Raw genomic sequence first — 20,457 nt, forward strand, 5'->3', positions numbered from 1 at the left:
TATGCTTGTCATGTAACAAGATGAATTAGTCCTGTGCACACCCTGATGTAAATGCACACACACAGGATAAAATGTAGGTCTTGCTAGAAAGTGGTATAGGCAGTACTTTTTCCTCTCTACTTTTGTTTTACAGGTTTTCTTCATTGATCATGTATTACTTGATCCTCAGAAAGATATTGATTAAGTAAAAATGCACTTCAACCTCCTTTAACCATCTTTCAAGATGTCCCTGGGTTACTGGATCTTATGGAATGCTAGTAATGCTGCCTGTTTTGCTTTGGAAACAGTCTGTCTAGCTTCCATCCTGAACAGCTTTGGCCCCATCCTAGTGACTTTGTTGCCAAATCCAAAGGAAGTATTTTAGTGCTGGTCTTACTTTTCCACTATCAGATCTGAAATTCCTGACCATGCCTTCCTGCTTGGCCTCCCTGTTGGTCCTCACTCCTTCCTTCTTGTGATTGATTCTCAGTCTGTGATCTCATACATGTGTACGCGTGTATCAGTTGGGATAGTTTCCTAGAAATGAGTTGCTTATTCAAAGGATACCAGCACCTGTGATAGACAGATAGAGGTTGTACCAATTTGGTTGGTTGTCTTAGCTGATCCCTGAACTTGGTGACATTTGGGAGGGCTCCCTGTGTACCAAGTGCTCTAAGTACATTGCATAGATTATCTCACTTTTGTCCTCACCAGTTTTCTAAGGGAGCTATGATCATCAATTGTATTTTTCAGATGAGAAAATGGAGAGTTAGAAAAGTTGAGTAACAAGTGCAAGAGTGTCCAGTAGGGTAGAGCCAAGATTGGAACCAGAGACTCTGTGCTCCTAACCTCCCCTCTAAACTGCATATCTTATGAGCATGCTAAACCATCCCAGGCACTACCTCTGTCATGTCATCCCTTTGTGGGTTTACTTACCCTTTCACTTTTACACATATGACTCCCAAGTGTATGTCCGTGGCTCAGAACTCCCATGCATTCTAGACTGACAATCTAGACATATTCAGTGTTTGGTGGACATTTCCACTTAGATCTCCTACAGACACTTTAAATTCAGCATGGCAGTATCTCCTAGTTATTTTTCATAGTGCCCAGTGGAAAAGGCTGGCACATGAGAACCCAGGAGACTTGAGCTTAGCTATTCTGTAGCTAAGGTTAGCATTTTGCTTTAATTAAGTTTGAGTGAATTCATTAGCACCTGCTAGGACCAGGGCCCTGGCCCTCAAAGAACTTTCAATGATTCAGCTTGATTTGCATGCCCTTGGTCTTTTAATGCCAATAAATTCGTTTGGAAGATTGGTTGCCTTTTCCCCACAGCCCAGAGTAATTTGCTTATCCTGATGGGAAGGCCCATTCATTTCCTAAAAATGAACAGGGCTTCCTCTCATGGAATAATTAACATTAAAGGCCCAGATCCGTTTAAATCCCCTGAGAGTCTATGTCTAATCCATTAGACTTAGTAATCACAGTGAACTTGAAGTAGAGCATCTGATTTAAAAACATTCCAGTGGGAAGAGGAAACTTCAATCAGAAGAGGAATCTGCTGGCTGGAAGATTGGTTTTTATGCTTTTGCAATTGATGACAATCACCAGAGGAAGGGCATTACTGGTGTTTTATGTATATCTCTCTATTAATTTAAAAAAATTATAAAAGTAGCACATACTAATTGTAACTGTGGCAAGTCTACCAGCCCCTTGAGATGACTGCTGTTAACAGCTGTACCACCTCCCAGATGCTGCCACAGACTCACAAGAATGGAGACAAACAGGTACCATAATTACACCTACAGGAGTGCGTTATTTATTTATTTATTTTTCAAGTAATGAATCATATAATGCATATTACTCTGCACCTTTTTTTTTTTCTCACTTAACTCTATATCATGAATATCTTATCCAGGTCAGTTAACATAGCTTTTACTGTTTTTAATAATATGTAATATTGCATGTTCCATGATTTATTCAACCAGTTTCCTTTCCATGAACACTCAGTTTATTTTCGTTTTTCCATTTCTATAGGCAAGGCTGCAGGATACATCCTTGTACATAAATTCTTACGTAATGAAGCATTTATTACTAAAGAGCTATGAAAGTAAGATTGCCAAGCTACAGAGTTGGCTAGTTTCTAGAACCACATTAATACATGAGCAGGGGAAGGGAAAGGGAAGTGATATACTTCTGTTTGTCAGGTACTACAGTAGGTACTTTCCGTAAGTTGCTTGATTTCGTCTTGGTCTCCTGCCTCTAGTCATGTCCCGGTCCCTCCTCTATGTAGCCCAGAGGTTATGTGAGCACGTCACCCCTGTGCTTGGAAGACTTGTGTGGTTCCCATCCTCCAGGGTAAAGGCCAAGCTACTAACAGGGCCCTCAAGGCTCTCCACAGTTTGATGTCATCTGCCTCCTCAGTCGTGCCTCTCTCCCCTTTGCTTCTCATTCCTGCACATCCCAGCTGTTTGCTGTTACCCACCTTATCAGGCCACTGCAACTCTCTTGGCCTTTGCTTTGCCTTCCTCTCTGTTCTCATGGTCCTTCTTCACCTCTTCCCCTGGCTCTTCTCTCACCCACCAATTAGCACTCAGTCCCTGGCTCCTTCAGAACAGCTTTTGCAGGCTGGTTTATGAATTAGTCAGGCTGGATCATGCTGTAGTGACTTACAACTCACAGATCTCAGTGGCTTAATACACGTTTATTGTTTGCTTAATCAAAGTCTGCTTCAGGTCTGGGTCCTCACTCTCTCGGGCAGCTCCCCTCAGTGACCTGCATGGAGGAGCTGATGGCGGCTCCACTATCCTGTATCATCCAGAACACTTGGCTCTCCTGGTCCACGTGGCAGAAGAGAATACTGAGAGTGTCATGCTGGCCCACTGGCCAATCCTATTATACTGCCCTGCTTAACTGCAAGGGGGCAGAAGCATAGTCCTCTCATGAGGCTAGAAGGAAAGGAGAATTGGATATAGATTAGCACTAGAAGCTTCTGCAAAGGTGAGATGCCACCACTCTATGTCTATTGAAATTATTATGTGGCATTAGAATTATAATTTATGTGTGTCTTCTCTACTAGAGTGGACACTTCTGGAGAGTAGAGGATTTTTACCTTGTTCATCTTCATATCTCTGGCATCTGGCACTTGTATGACACATAGGAAATGGCTGAGAAATTTGTGTTGGCCAAATCCATTCATACAAATCAAATAATCTACACATTTTAGATGAGACACTGAAGTTGAGAAGGGTCAACTAACTCACCTATGATTATGCACCTGGGAGGTAGCAAAACTGGATTCAAATCCAAGTCTGTCAGATTCCAAAACTCATGCTTTTTGGAAAGTTCCTAGAAGTTAAGATTCCAAGGTCTGACTTGGGACAATGAGCATTTCACACACTGGGAATGAATTCAGTTTTACAGACTCAACAACCCTAACAGTCTCTCTCTCTCTTCTTTTTTAAAGTAATTTTAAAAAATATTTATTTATATTTGAGAGAGAGAGAGAGAGAGAGCGTGCTTGCGAGAGGGAGAGGGGCTGAGAGATGGAGACAGAGTCCGAAGCAGGCTCCAGGCTCTGAGCTTTCAGCACGGAGCCCAACTTGGGTCTTGAACTCATGAGATCATGACCTGAGGTGAAGTCAGATGCTTAACCGACTGAGCCATCCAGGCACCCCAAGAACCCTAACAGTCTCTTTAGTGCACCAAGTTTGGAATGCATCTACCAAGGGACCTCCTCTGTGTTCTGGGAGCCAGTGTTGAAAAATTCAGCAACCCTTTGTGACCCAAGATCTCCCAGGTACGTACTTAAAACAGGGCAAGAAAAGCCAGTCCCCAGCCAAACTGAAGGACATTTAAGCCACTATCAGCTCTGATATTCCTCTGTCCTCACTAAATGTATTTGAATTTAAATAAAACCCCCATTTCATATAATCTTTGTGGCTATAGGGAGCTGTAGAATTGGGGTTTGAAATTGAGTTTGAGCCCTAGCTCTGCCACATCCTAACCTCACTCCTGGACCTCTGAGCCTCCCTTTACTTATTTATAAACATTGACTATAAAAATACTCGCCTCACTTTGTGCTCCATTGACTCCAAGTTCTAACAGAGCCTCAGGTAAGTATGCTACTGTGTCATGGTTCTCCAGAGAAATAGAACCAACAGGAGATCTTATGTGTGTCCAGTAGGAGTTTACATATATGAAATAAGGAATTGGCTCACATGGCTATGGAGGCTGAGAAGTCCCAAGATCTATAGTTGGCAAGCTAGACCCAGGAGAGCCAATGATATAGTTCCAGAATCTGAAGACCTGTGGACCAGGTCAGCATAAGTCTCAATCTGTGGATAGAAGAAGACCAGTGTTCCAGCTCAAGCATTCAGGCAGAGCGGGTGAATTCTGCCTTACTCAACATTTTTGTTGTATTCAGGCCTTCAGTGGATTGGATAAGGCTTACCCGCTTTGGGGAGAACAATATGCTTTATTCATACATTAATTCATAGACACTCATGCAGACTTATCCAGAATAATGTTTAAAACTGGGCACCCCATGGCCCAGTCAAGTTGACACAAAACTAACCATCACACCTAACCTTCCTTATGTCCCATAATTTTCACTGTTTCTTAATCTGTAGGACTCATGCTTGCATTCTTTCTATGTTGTTATTTTGTGTTTAAAAAACAGTAAAAGACGAAGTTCTGAAAGTGGTATAATTTTACCTCCTAGAAGTATTTTTAGGTGAAAATTATTTACTAACAGTCCAGGGAAAATTCGGTTCAAAATAATTCCCACTAATGTTCACTATTTTCCCTTACCTTGATTAATTTACATTTTTTAACTTAAAAAACAGTAGACTTCAGTGTTTAGAGTATTTTCTGGTTCACAGTAAAATTGAGTGGAAGGTACAAAGATTCCCCATATAACCCCTACCCTCACATGTGCACAACCTCCACCTTTACCAATATCCCACCAGAGTGGTACATTTGGTACAATCAGTGAACCCATACTGATACATTATTATCATTCCAAATCAATAGTTTACATTAGGGTTTACCCTTGCTCTACACTCCATGATTTTTGACAAATGTATAATGACATGTACTCACCATTAGAGTATACAGAAAAGTTTCACTGCCCTTCAAATCTGTGCTCCACCTATTCATCCTTTCCTTTTCCCATCCCCTGGAAATCACTGATCCTTTTACTGTTTCTACAGTTTGTCTTTTCCAGAATATCGTTATAATTGGAACCAGATAGTATATAGCCTTTTCAGATTGGCTTCTTTCATAGTAATATGTCGTTACATTTCCTCTATCTTTTCGTGGGTTGACGGCTCAGCTCTGGTTTATATTTAACATAGCATCCAGTACTAGCTGAATACATCACTTATGTATTTTTGCATGCATGTTCATTGTTCATCTCTTCCACCAGAATGGAATCTTCTGGAAGGCAGGGGCTTTGTTTTATTTATCACTGTATTCCAGTACCTATGAAAGTATTCAGTACATGACAAGCTCTTAAAAATATTTATTGATGAGCACTGGGTGTTGTATGGAAACTAATTTGACAATAAATTTCATATTTAAAAAAAATAAATAAATAATAAATAAACATTAAAAAATTAAAAAAAATTTATTGAATGAATAAATGAACACATGAATCTTTTATGACTATAAACCTCTCATTTGGGGAATTATTTCTGATACATATTAAGTAAGAGCTAAACTTATTTTGTTTTCTCTCAAGTTAGTTAACATACAGTGTAATCTTGGCTTCAGAAGTAGAACTCACTGATTCTTCTCTTGCATATGACACCCAGTGCTTATACTCAAGAGTGCCCTCCTTAATGCCCATCACCAATTTCACCCACCCTCCCACCCCGTACTCCCATCAACCCTCACTTTGTTCTCTGTATTTAAGAGTCTCTTATGGTTTGCTTCCATCTCTGTTTTTATCTTATTTTTCCTTCTCTTCCCCTATGTTCATCAGTTGTTTCTCAGATTGCACATATGAGTGAAATCATGATACCTGTCTTCCTCTGACTGATTTTGCTTAGCATAATACCCTCCATTTCCATCCATGTTGTTGCAAATGGCAAGATTTCATTCTTTTTCATTGCTGAGTAGTAGTATTCCATTGTGTGTAGGTGTGTGTACACACACACACACACACACACACACACACACACACTATCTTAATCCATTCATCACTTGATGGACATTAGGCTCTTTCCATAATTTGGCTATGTTGGTAGCACTGCTATAAACATTGGGGTGCATGTGCCCCTTCAAATCAATCAGCATTTTTGTATCCTTTGGATAAATTCCTAGTAGTGCAATTGCTGGGTCATACGGTAGTTCTACTTTTAATTTGAGGAACCTCCACACTGTTTTCAAGAATGGCTGTGCCAGTTTGCATTCCCACCAACAGTGCAGTAGAGTTCCCCTTTCTCCACATCCACTCCAGCATCTGTTGTTTCCTGAGTTGTTAATTTGAGCCTTTCTGACTGGTATGAGGTGGTATCTCATTGTGGCTTTGATTTGTATTTCCCTGATGATGAGCAATGTTGAGCATCTTTTCATGTGTCTGTTTGCCATCTGGATGTCTTCTTTGGAGAAGTGCTATTCATGTCTTCTGCCCATTTCTTCACTGGATTGTTTTTTGGGTGTTGAGTTTGATAAGTTGTGAGAGTTAATCTGCTACTGCTATTTCAGTGGGATTTAAATATGATGTACTCTTACAGAATTTGAGTCCCTTTTGGTTTAAATATGGGATTGGAGAGCTCATCAGTGACCAATAAAATTAAAGAAATCATTATTTTCCAGTAAAGTACTATTTTCATTTTTTTAAATGCAGAAGTAGAGTATAAATGAAAGTAGACTATTTAATTTTCTATCACCAAAGGTGCTTCTGGTGATAACTATCTAAAATGTTTTAAAATTTCCTGTTATAAAAGCAATAAAGTTTCCCTCTCTGCATACCCATTGACCCCCAGTCCCGTTCCCCAGAGGTAACTTCTCCCAAGAGTTCTGGAAGTTTTGTGCAATATATAATATTTTTGTGTAGTTGTTCACAAATTAACTTGGATCTACAAAAGGCAGCACTTCTGTGTTGCTCTAATATGTTATCTTTTTTCCTTTGCAAGTCCTTCCCCATTGGGTAGAAAGGAAGTCAAGTAATTCTGCCAAGTAATGGGAGCTCAGTCTCTTCTTTAAACAGTCTCCTGTTGCTTTGATATGGCTCCTTTCAAGGAAAGGCTTGGCCCTTTGGCCCCCAACTCTCCTGCCTTCTCCTGTCCAAGGTGACACTGTGGGGAATTTGTGTGGGAATTAACCGTCCTGTGGTGGGAGTGTTGGTCACACCTTGTCCCCATGGTGAAGCTGCTAGTATCTGCTTCTGAAGCCTGCAGCTAGCAGCTGTGAGGCCTGTGTTCCCTTAGATTGGCCCTTCTGCTGACCTGGCCCATCTAGGATTCCACTGGGGTTAGTGTGGGGGTTCTTAGCATAGCAGTCCCTCACTGTCAGCCTCGACAACTTACCACTTCCCTGGAGACCTCCTTTGTAAACTGGCTAGCCAACACTACCAGGTAGCTTCTGTGCCCCTTTCCAGGGTACCGTGGAAATTGTGTACACTCTCACAGCATGTGGAGCTAAAACAGCCCTGGGCCACTAGATTCAGTCCCCCTTTTTTTTTTGCCTTATCACATCTCTTGGAGGATTTTTATCTCTGATGCAATGTGCAGAGGACTATATGAGGCAGTATCTTCCCAGCCTGTCAAGTGGAAAAGGAACAAGAGGCCCTCTGCTTTTAACTTTCCCCTTAACCTAACACTTACCATCTGGGATTTTGGCTTGGGAGGCAGGATTTCCACAACACACATGCCTGACCCTCTGCCTCTCCTCTCTCTCTCTTCTTCCTAGAGCCTACCAAGCCTGAAAGTTGAGCTTTTATTTTCTGTCTCCTTCCTGTCTGCTAGGCACTTCTATGGCATATTCTTCTCCCTGCCAACTCTAACCCTACGCCTTAGACTAAACAGTAAATGTAGAATTCAGGGAAAGAAATTAGCTGATAAGGGAATATACAAACTTTGGGAAATTCTTAAAAAATGGTACCTGTTATATGTATGTATCTTTTATTTAGTTTAACTAGGCAAAGATGAGGTCATGCTATATACAATGTTCTGTTTCTTCTTTTTCAACTTAATATTTCCTGAAGATCTTTCCATAGTCCCACAAAAACACACATCTACCTTCTTCTTTTTTAAGAGCTACATAATAGTCCATAAAAACTAGCATAGTTTACTTATCCAGTCTCCTCCTAAAGGATGCTTTAGGTCATTTCCAGTCATTTTCTATAAAAATATTGCTGTAATGAACATTACTACATATAGTTTTGGTTTTCTTGCATATTTGTGTGAGTATATCTTTTGGCTCTATCTCTAGCAATGGAATTGCTGAACCAACTGGCATGTGAATTTAAGATTATCTAAGAAAGTTCTAGCACTTTTCAGTTTCATCTGTGATAGTAAAGTCATCATTTTTCCTTAAGATAATGGCTTTTATAACTATGCCAGTGATAAAGAGAGCATGAGAATACATTTGGAAGAAAGAGAGGACGAAATAGGAAGGAAAGAGATGAGTCATTTGGCAAGTGCCAGTGTTACGTGGAACTGAGTATAAGGTTCATGGATATTGGGAACCATAGAGACTTGGGTGATAATTTGAGTTCTGCCATTTGTTAACTGTGTGACCTCAGTGTCCCCATTTATATGGGTTGTTGTGAAGATCAAATCATGTTATACATGTATAGTATTTAGTATTTGATAACTGCTTATTCTCAGAACTACTATTATGTACCTGGTACTATGTTAGATGTTTAACATTGTACCAGACAATGAAGGGAATGCAAAAGGAAGTACTAGACTTTATTCCAGATTAGTTGGAAAAACACAGCAAACCTGTCGGAAACCATGGGGAAGCAATGAAGAAGCTTCAAAAGCTCTAAGTGCCCTGGAAACTCAGATCTACTTTGGAGATTGTTTGTGAGGATAATGGAAAAAAAAAATCTTTTCCAATGAGATACTTTCTTCTCAGAAGTTTGATGCTTTGAAAAAGAGCCCTCTTTAATTTCACATGACTTTCTTCAAAGCATCTCATAAAACATATGACAGGCTGATATGTCAACCTCATTTTTCAAAAGTTCAATTACATGTTTGTCATGGTTTCTGTAGAGTCAGCATCCTGAAACTCTTTAAAAATGTTATTGGTATCTGCGTTGAAAAGTAGCTTCAGAGTAGAGTTGAGGTCAATTTGGTTCTTCCAGTTGGCTTCAAAGGGAAATTTTAGGCTTCTCTTAAGGATTGTTTTGTAAAATGTCAAAGTCTTGTGTGTGTCTCTGGTTGAGGGTGCAGTGGTGCCTGCCCTGGGTCGAAGGGGAAATGATGAGATAATGAAACTTAACTGTGGCTCTGCTCAACTAGGAGATGGAAGGGCAGATACAGTCCCAAAACTGGCCCTATTACATCATGACATTCACTAGTGATACTGTGGATACACTGTTTGGGACCTTCTTAAGTCTCTCCTCTATTACTCATCTCTTACAGTTTTAGGGTGAGTCAGACCTGGATTCGAGCCCTCATTATGGCTCTTACAACCTATATGACCTTAGGGAACTCTTTTCAGTTTATGATTTCTCTCTTCAGTTTATGCACATTGAACACAAATGTCCATAAATATGCATTTTAATGCATACTTCAGGAGATTCTGATATGGGAGGAAGGGGCGAGGACCTTTTAAGGAACTAAAATCTTGGAGAGGTGGGGTGACTTGCCTAAGACCATGCAACCAATCAGTGGCAAAGTCCAAAATTGATCCCGAGTTTCCTGCCTCTGGGTTCAAGCATTTTGCAGTGGCCTACCAGGGTTTGGGGCCAGGGGTGGGGGGGAGGAGGGTGGGTAGGAGAAGAATCCTCCAGTGTGGTCTCCAAATGTAAAGCAGCTCAAGACAGAAAGACAGACCCTAGACCGACATACCCATTTAGTTCCAAGGTGCACTACCTTTCTTGTCACTCCTTCCTTCCAGTTTTCCCAGTGCTATGCCCCTCTTCTTCAAGCTCCAGGGAAAAACACAGGAGTCATTGCAGATACCTTGCACTCTCTCATCCCACATGTAATTTTCTGGAAGTCCTATCAATTTTCCCTTGTAAATTACATTCAAATTTATCTGCTTCTGTCTGTCTTCATAGCTACCACCTCAGTCCAATTTTCCATCATACCTCACCTGGACTCTAACTTTCTGTCTGTTGTCAGACTCAAGTTCCCACAATGTGATTCTGCTCTCTCTCTTTCTCCTATCAGTTTTTAAAACTTTTAATGACACCCTATGGCTGTTAAGTTGGAGGCACAACATGATGTGACCTCCAGTGCCCTGCAAGGTCTGGCTGTTCAGTCTTATCTTGTGCCATTCTTTTTCCTCTTTTTGCTCCTTCTTCCAGCTCCCTGACTGTGTCAGCTCCTCCTTGCCATAGGGCCTTTGTACATGTTGTTCTTTTGTCTGCAACACTCTTTTTCTCCCTTATTCCTTTGCCCAGTCAGCTCCTACTCATCCTTCAGATATTAGCTGAAGGCTTCACTTTCCTAAGAAAACCTTTCCTGCTTCCAGTTTGTCAAGTTCCTCTTACAGGCACCCTTAGAACCATCCCCCCCAACCCATACAGATGTTTATCAATCTGTAATTCATACATTCATTTGTCAAAATACTTGATTAATTTCAGTCTTTCCCACCCTGTCATATGTTCCATGAGAACAGGTAGCATGACTGATATTGCTCACTGTTGTTCCCCTCGTGTATAACATGGTACCTGGCACATAGTAGGTCCTTAGGAAATATTTAATGAATGAATGAAACTTGTGTTCAATTCTTCTTTATATCCCCCCTTGATCTACATCTAGCTCCAATCACCCAAGACCTATCTTTCATATATTTACATTTAGTTGGATACATGTATATACATGTATGTCTTCTATGTTCTCTTTATCATAAGGTAACTTCTACATTCCATCTCAGCCATCTTCATCAACACTTTCTAAGCTGAGTGTCTCAGATAGGAAATAGCATGGGCCTTGTGACTGTAGGGAAGGGAAGTACTTAGTAAATTACCCTTCCTCTCTCTCTTTTACTGAACTACTGGGGAAATCCCTTTGACCATGAAAGCAAGAGACAGAGTTAGGCTGGAGGCCACAGACTAACATGGTTTGTATAGAGCCATGAACACTAGATAACTCAGGAAAAGAAGATGGAAATCCATAGCTATTCCTAGTCCATTGAATTATTTTACCTGTGACAATAGTGTTAGGTTGCTCTCTGAGACCTTGTGGTTGATCATCTCAGGGATTTAATATTATTATAAATCATTATTGCTAATTGCTTTCAACTATAACTTAATACCTAGACAGGATCTAAGATTGGTAGATGGTCGGGTTCCATGGTGTAGAGCATATCACCAAGTATGTGTTTAACAGGCCAAACAATTAGCCTGAGGTGGAGATGGGGTGGGAAGGCTCTGAGATCTTCCCTGGGGCATCTGGAGTGTCCCCAAGAACCAGAAAGATGGCATTGTGAAACTAGGGACTATCCAAGACCGGGCATGCAGTGCCTTTGCACTTAGTGCTTAGTAACGCCATCAATTTTATTATTGCTATAGAGAACAAATAGGCATGTTTTGGCTTTAGTGGGGGAGAAAATAACATGCACAGCTCTCCTGTTCTCCAAGGCATAGACACATTGGAATCTGTCTACTTGTTTATTGAAACATTCCAATATCTTAAATATGGGACCTTTATTTTAAAAGACAATCCTAAGTAGAAAAATCTATAACGTGCTTCAAGTGTTGGCTAAGAGGAAGCTTTTTCTAAGTGCCTTTTGTTGTGTGACCATTGAATTCCTGCCTGAGCTATGAGAATTAATTGAGAAACTGGTCTCCTGTTGTAACTTTTACCACGTTTTTACTCTTCCTTTAGAAATCTTAGCACAAGGTATTGTTATTTGTTATTTGTGTCTTTTTTCTTTTTTTAACCAAGTTGTGCCCTTCCTACTAGACCTTAAGCTCCATGGGAGCAAGAATTTCTATTTTGATGATTCCTGTGTATCCATCTCTGGTACAGGATAAGTGCTCAATAAACATTTACAAGTATCAATTCACTTAGTCCCCCTAGGAGCCTAGAAGGTGGCTGTCATTATCATCTTAATTTTGTCAGTGAGGAAGCTATGGCATAGACAGGTTAAGTAATTTGCTAGTAGAAACTATAATAGAACCAAATCAGTCTGGATGAGTTAATCATTATGATCTACCACAATTTTTTTTTTCAAGAATAAAAGCTCCATGGGAATAGACTTGGAGCAGCTTTGCATATGTGATATATGAATCATTCAGCAGACATGTTAAGGATGCAGTCAGCTGGGAACTACATACAGTGTGTGCCCAAATGTGGGGGAAGGAGTGGAGGGAGGCAGACAGATGAGGAGATGGTAAATGGAAGGGGCAAATCTGGCCAGAAGTACTCCAGGAGCTAAGGTGGTCTGGCCTGGTCTGTTTCATAACACTCTTCTTTTTCTGGATTAGAGGTCAAGATCTGGGTTGTTTCTATACTTGGAAGCAGGGGATGTATTTTGCAAGATTCTCGAAGCCAAACATAGAGCTTGTGTGCTTTCTAGCTGCATGATTGATTCTAACTCTCTCTGATACATTGACGAGCTAGAGCAGGTAATGGGTTCAGGGAGGTTCATGCTGGCCTATGGCATGCTCTCTTTCATTAAGATACTTTATTTCATAGAGCTAGGTCTTGAAAATGTAATTTTAAGTAAGTTCTTTAGCAATCATTTATGCTCATGGTTTTAAAACGGAAATCCATCAGTCTAGAGGGGCAAAAAATGAAGAGTACCCTTATCCAGAATTCTTTTTTGCATCTGTCAGCCTCCGTAGAGTCTCATCTTTTTTCCCTTCTCTCTCTCATGTAAATGGGAGTATACATATAATGTGCTCCAAATTATTTTTTTAAAAAATAGATTTAGTTTGGCAACTTCTGGGTTAATAATGATAGATTGAACATAAATTTTTTCTGCCTCCAAAACTACTAAAACTACAGAAAGGGATTTTCTTTTAAGATGAAAAGTTATAAAAATGAGACAAATAAAAGAGGAGTTGGGACACCTGGGTGGCTCAGTCAGTCGAGCATCTGACTTGATTTCGGCTTAGGTCGTGATCCCGGGGTTTTGTGATCAAGCTCTGCACTGAGCATGGAAACTGCTTAAGATTCTCTCTCCCTCTGCTTGTCTCCCCTGCTTGTGCACTCTCTCTCTGTAAAATTGAAAAAAAAAAAAAGAGGGTCAACAGTTGTTAGCATTCTGGAAGCAGAAAGGCAGAGTGGCAACTGATATAGACCCAAGAAAGCTGAACCATAAACTGGCCATGGAGAAAGCTTAGAGCCATCTGCTTTAGGTCAGGATGCCCAAAGATTCAGCATATGACAGCCAGAACATGAATTTAGGGTGATGAGAAGCAGGGAGTTAGGGATGTGGGGATCAGGGTGTCTAGGCTGGGAATGCAAGGCATAGGTGAAGGCATGGACTCTATACCGAAAATGGGGGGATTATATGCATAATAATGCACACACTGAAGATGTTTTCCCTTTTGGCTCTCTGGGCATGACAGGCCTTTATCCTCCAAGTAGGAACTTGAAGGGTATACCATAGGGAATCTGACCTGTGCAAGCAGAATGACATAAAGGCATCGATACCGTATCAGCTAGATTACTGTACAGTGAAGCTCAAAGTCAATAAGCCCCATCCCCAGGCTTAAAACTTCCAATCAGCCCTTTCTTCATCTTCTTTAGAACATGAGTAGACAACTGACTTTGTGAGGAAGCATCTAACATGAGAGAGTCCAAAATAAACAGAAACACAACAGAAGTAGAAACAGATTGTACAGTTAGAAGAAAACCTGAAAATAAAATCCTCAGGGAAAATATTTCTTCCATGAAAGAAGAATGAGATGCTATAAAAAGTAATGGTTTGAAACACAAATAATCCTTGGATATTAGAAACATACCAGATGTGAAAAACTCAAAAGAAGGGTTGAATGAAAAGGTGAGAAAGCCCTAGAAAGTAGAGCAACAGTTGAAAACAGAACAAAGAGAAGAAAATTAGAGGATGAGTCCAGGAAACCCAACAACTGACAGTACGAATTTCAGAAAGAAAGGAAGTGTAGAGAACGTGGATGGGAGAACATTTTTTTTAGAACTGCAAGGACATGAATTTTGAAATTAAGGAGGCCCAATATTTGTCCAGAACAATAAATTAAAAGATGTTTCCACCATAATTGTGAAATTTTGTTACCTTGAGAATAAGGAAGATTTTACAAGCTCCCAGAGATAGAAACAGGTCACGTACAAGTGATCAGCAATTAAAAGGGCTTTGAACTTCTCAACAGCAGTGCTGGAAACTAGAAGACCATGGGCAATACTTCCAAAAATATGAAGGGCATTCATTTCCAACGTGATGCCTACAGGAACCCAAACTATGAGTCAAGTAAGAAGGTGCACAAAAGATACTTTCAGACAGGCAAATCTGTAAAACTTACAAAAAGTTCCCCTTTTCAGGAAGCACCTGGAGGATACACTCCATATAAATGAATGAAGAAGCCAAGAAAGAGGAAGGCATGGAATACACTGCAGAGAAGGGAAGGGAATCTCCTGGAGAGTGAAGGGAGATCCCAGGACAATGATTGCACATCAGATGTAGAGGGCAAGCAGTACTGATTGGAACTGCATGACTCAAGAAGAGGATTGAAAGCTGTCATCACTAAGTCTCCCGCTATTGTAGAAGTCTTTTTTTTTTTTTAATGTTCATTTATTTTGAGAGAGAGAGAGAGAGAGAGAGAGAGAGAGAGAGAGAGAGAGAGCATGTGTGCTCAAGCAGGGGAGGGGCAGAAAGAGAGGGGGAGAGAGAGAGAGAATCCCAAGCACGCTCTGTGCTGTCAGTGCAGAACCCCATATGGGGCTCAGTCTCATGAAGTGTGAGGTCATGACCTGAGCCAAAATCAAGAGTCGGATGTTTAACTGACTGAGCCACCCAGGTGCCCCAGTCTTTTTTTTTTTTTTAATTACTATTGTGATAAAAACATAAAATTTACCATCTTGACCATTTTAAGTGTACAGTTTAAAGTAGTGTTAGTGTTTCACATTGCTGTGAAATAGATCTCCAGAACTTTTTCATCTTATAAAACTGAGAGGTTCTATAACCATTAAATAACAACTTCCCCTCCCCCCATTCCCTCATTATTTTACTTTATGTTCCTATGAATTCAACTATGTTAGACACCTCATATAAGTGGAATCATACAGTATTTGTGGTATTTTTAAAATTTTTAATGTTAATTTATTTTTGACAGAGAGACAGAGACAGAGTGTGAGTGGGGAAGGGGCAGAGAGAGAGGGAGACACAGAATCCAAAGCAGGCTCCAGGGTCTGAGCTTTCAGCACAGAGCCTGATGTGGGGCTTGAACTCACAAACTGTGAGATCATGACCTGGGCCAAAGTCAGATGCTTAACCGACTGGGCCACCCAGGTGCCCCTGTGGGGTTTTGTTTTTTTTTTAATGTTTATTTATTTATTTTGAGAGAGAGAGAGAGTGACCACAGAACCCAAAGTGGGGCTTGATCTGACAAACTGTGAGATCATGACCTGAACCAACATCAAGATTCAGATGCTTAACTGACTGAGTCACCCAGGCGCCCCCAGGATTTGTGTTTTGTGACTGGCTTAGGTCACTTACCACAATGTCTTCAAGGTTCATCCAAGTTGTAGCATGTGGCAGGATTTCCTTCCTTTTAAAGGCCAAATAATACTCCATTGTATTTGGTTTATTCATTCACCTGTTAATGGATGTTCGGTTTGCTTCCACTTCTTGACTGTTACGAATAATGTTCCTATAAGGATGGGTATACAAATAATCTCTTTGAGACCCTACCTTCAATTCTTTGGGATATATACTCAGAAGTGGGGTTCCTGGATCATATGGTAGTTCTATTTTTAATTTTTTGAGGAACTGCTATACTATTTTCATAGTAGTCACACCATTTTACAATCCTATCAACAGTGCACAAGCGTTCTAATTTCTCCACATCTTTGCTAACACTTGTTATTTTCTGTTTTGTTTTTTAATAGTACCCATTCTAATGTGTGAGGGGTGATATTTCATTGTAGTTTTGATGTGTGTTGCTCTGACAATTAGGTGACGTTGAACTTCTTTTCATATGCTTGTTGTCCATTTGTAGATCATCTTTGGAAAATGTCTATTTATGTCCTTTGCCCGTGTATATGGTATATATATAAGGGTTCAACCACTGTTTTCCATGTGGATATCCAGTTTTCCAAGCACCATTTGTGAAGGAGATTGTCCTATTTTCACTGAGTAGTCTTGACACCTTTGTTGAAGATTATTCAAGTATTTAATGAAAGTTTACTTTGGGGCTGTCCATTCTATTCCACTGATCTATATCTCTGTCTTTATGCCAGCACCATATTTTTTGATTGTGGTAGCTTTATAGTATGTTTTGAAATTAGGAAGTGTGAGTCCTCCAAATTTTTTATTCAATATTGTTTTGGCTATTTGGAGTACCTTGAGATTCCACATGAACTTTAGGATGAATTTTTCTATTTCTGCAAAAAATGCTGTTGGGATTTGATAAGGATTATCACATTGAATCTGTAGATTTCTTTGGGTAGTTTGAACATTGTACGACTCTTTTAAATTGTCTAAAACTCCTAGAATATGAGTTTGATCAAAATGAGTATATCAAATAAGAAAGAGGATGGGACATCTCTGGGAACTGATAGATTGCCTGATGGGATTGACCAGTGGAACACTTTACTGAAAGGCCATTGGACAGTGTAGAAGAGTTAGTATAATAGGTATATGGATATTCAAGCTAATAAAAAAGGTGATTATTTAATTAAGGAAAAATAAAACAAGAAGGGAAACACTATTACAACCCATTATAGTGCTTGGCTGTCATCAATATTTGAATGGGCATATAATGTAAATATTGAATAGTTAACCAAAAAGTATAATGTATATAAAGTTGTGAGAGTGAAAGCAGTGTTGATAAAGCTAGACCTTCATTTGCCCATAATGGGAAGTCAATAATGAGCCAAAAGACAGCAGTATTCTATTTTTTTAATTAAAAAAATTTTTAACGTTTATTCACTTTTGAGAGTAGGGGAGGAGCAGAAAGAGAGAGAGACACACACACAATGTGAAGCACGCTCCAGCCTCTGTCAACACAGAGCCATCAACACAGAGCCCGATGTTGGGCTCAAACTCACGATGATGCCCTGAGCCAAAGTCAGACACTTACCCATCTGAGCCACCCAGATGCCCCTTAATTAATTTTTTTTTAATTGAAGTACAGTTGACATACAATGCTATGTTAGTTTCAGGTGGACAATAGTGACTTGACAGTTCTATACATTATGCTATATTTACCATGCACAGTAAGTATAGCTACCATGTGTCGCCACACAATGTTTTTACATTATTGACTACATTCCCCATGCTGCATTTTGCACCCTGTGACTTACTTATTTTATATCTAGAAGTTTGTACCTCTTACTCCCCTTCACTTATTTCACCCATCCTCCTGCCCCTTCCCTCTGGCAACCTCCAGTTCTCTGTATTTATGATTCTGTTGCTGTTTTCATCTGTTTGTTCATTTATGTTGTTTTTTAGATTCCACATGTAAGTGAAATCATATGGTATTTGTCTTGCTCTGTCTGGCTTATTTCACCTAGCATATATCTCTAGGCCCATCCATGTTGTCACGAAGGGCAAAATTTTCATTCTTTTTTATGGGTGAGTAATATTCTATTGTGTATGTAAACCACATCTCCTTTACCCATTCATTCATCTATTGGTGGATATTTCCATATTTTGGCTATTGTAAATGATGCTGCAATAATCCTAGAGGTGCATGTTTTTGAATTAGTGTTTTGAATTAGTGTTTTCATTTTCTTTGGGTAAATACCCAACAGTGGGATTATTGGATTATTTGGTATATTTTATTTTATTTTATTTTATTTTTATTTTATTTTATTTTATTTTATTTTTATTTTTTTTATTTATTTTGAGGAAACTCCATACTATTTTCCAGTGGTTGCACAAATTTACATTCCCTGCAACAGTGCATGAGGGTTCCCTTTTCTCCACATTTTTGTCGACACTTGTTATTTCTTGTCTTTTTGATATTAGTCAACCTGATAGGTGTAAGGTGATCTCTCAGTGTGTTGATTTGCATTTCCCTGATAGTGATGTTGAGCATCTTTCCACATGTCTGTTGGCCATCTGTATGTCTTTGGAAAAATGTCTATTCAGGTCCTCTCCTTATTTATAATCAGATTATTCTTGTTATTATTATTATTATTATTATTATTATTATTATTATTTGTGTGTTGAGTTGTATGAGTTATTTATATATTTTGGATATTAACCCCTCATGAGATATATCATTTGTAAATGATGTATTATTTGCCTTTTTGTTTTGCTGATGGTTTTCTTCACTGTGCAAAAGCTTTTCATTTGGTGTAGTCCCAATAGTTTATTTTTGCTTTTGTTTCCTTTGCTTGAAGAGACATATCTTGAAAAATGTTGCTAAGGCATTTTAAGGAGTTTTATAGTTTCAAGTCTTACATTTAGGTCTTTAATCTATTTTGAGTTTACTTTTGTACATAGTGTAAGAGTAGTCTAGTTTCATTCTTTTGCATGTATCAAGATAGCAGTATTCTTTGTTTAGTGTCATGCTATCCAATATGATAGCCACTAGCTATTTAGCACTGAAAATATGAATGGCCCAAATTGAGATATGCTCTTAGTGTGAGCTACACATTGAATTTTGAAGACTTGTCCAAAAGGAGAATATAAAATATCTCATTAAGAATTTTTTATAGATTACATGTTACAATGATAATATTTTATCATTTCACTTGTTTCTTTTACGTTTTTAAAAAATGTGGCTACTAGGGAATTTAAAATTACATATGTGGCTTGTATTATATTTCTATTGGACAGCCCTGGTTTAGAAATAAAGTGATGTGTAAACACCAAAGATAAGCTAAGGTAGAGAAAAGTGATTGGTTGTCTCTGAGGAAAGACTTGAAGGATTGGGGAAGGGTGGAATAGAGAATTAGTGTATTTTGTTTTAAATCACTGCATATATGATTGTTAAATACAATCTAATTAAAATATATTTTTTTGGACAGTTTCTCCTATTAGTCCATTTAGATTTACCTCTTTTAGGAACTGTATAATATTCCACTGTATGAAGTTACCATTATTGCTACAATTAGTTCCCCTTTTTTGTGGATAGTAAAATTGTTCTAGATTTTTTTTTTTTTTTGCTAATATCTCTGAACGTAGAAGATTTTGCCATATTTTACTTGTAAGATAAACATCCGTAAGTAGTCTTCTGGGACAAAAGGTGTGTGCATTTTAAGTTGTCATTAACTTATAAAATTTCTCTTCTGAGAAATTACACTAGTTTACCCTTTGACCAATAATACCAACTTCTCCACATTTTGATCAAAATAGAAATTACCAATTTTTTAAGCCCACACTTTTTTGTAATTATTCATGATTTTGAACATTGTGTGTATGTTTTACTGGCCGGTGTCCTCACTCTGTTCATATCTTTTGCTCACTTTTATTTTGGGTTGCTGTCTTTTTTTACATGATTTATAAGAGTGGATACTTTCTTGATGGATTCCAGGGGCTGTAGTAGATGGAAAAGATGTTTGTCCTCCTAAAAGAAGACCAATCCAGAAGTGTCTAACGAGGGAACAGTTGAGAATGTTTGTTTTTGTGACATTTTGTAATTGGCAAAAAAATAAAAAATAAAAACATCATTTAAATAAATAGAGCTACATTTGTCCCAGAAAGAAAAACAACCAATCAATCCTGTTAAAATAGTAGCTAATGAGGGTAATAAAAGTAGCTAATTAGGGTAATAAAATAGTAGCTATTAGGTTAATAAAAGATTGTCTTGAGGGGAAAAGTAATTGTGTGGCAAGAAAAAGACTGCTTTTTAGTTTCTAGTCTGTGCCACCTCCTTCCTGACCACTTTAACTTCCTTCTAAGTTTTTGTAATTCTTCAGCCCTAACCTTATAAAAGTAGTCTCATCCAGTCTGAATTTTTACATACCCACATACTCTGTTTATATATTATATAAACTATGAAATGGTTTACCCCCTCCACACTGTTCTTTCCCTTTATTCCCTAGCAGCCTGTCTTCAGGAGCAGCAGCTACTGTGAAGATAGGGTTCAAACACTTGACAATGTGCATGGTCTATTGAGTTAAAGTAAAGGACACATGTGGGTTGTTAATAGTCTCATTATTCTGTCAGAGGAAAGAGTTGTTTCTGATAGCGCGCAGC

This window comes from Acinonyx jubatus, chromosome A2 (genome assembly GCF_027475565.1).
Source record: "Acinonyx jubatus isolate Ajub_Pintada_27869175 chromosome A2, VMU_Ajub_asm_v1.0, whole genome shotgun sequence".
In the NCBI taxonomy this organism is placed as follows: domain Eukaryota; kingdom Metazoa; phylum Chordata; class Mammalia; order Carnivora; family Felidae; genus Acinonyx; species Acinonyx jubatus.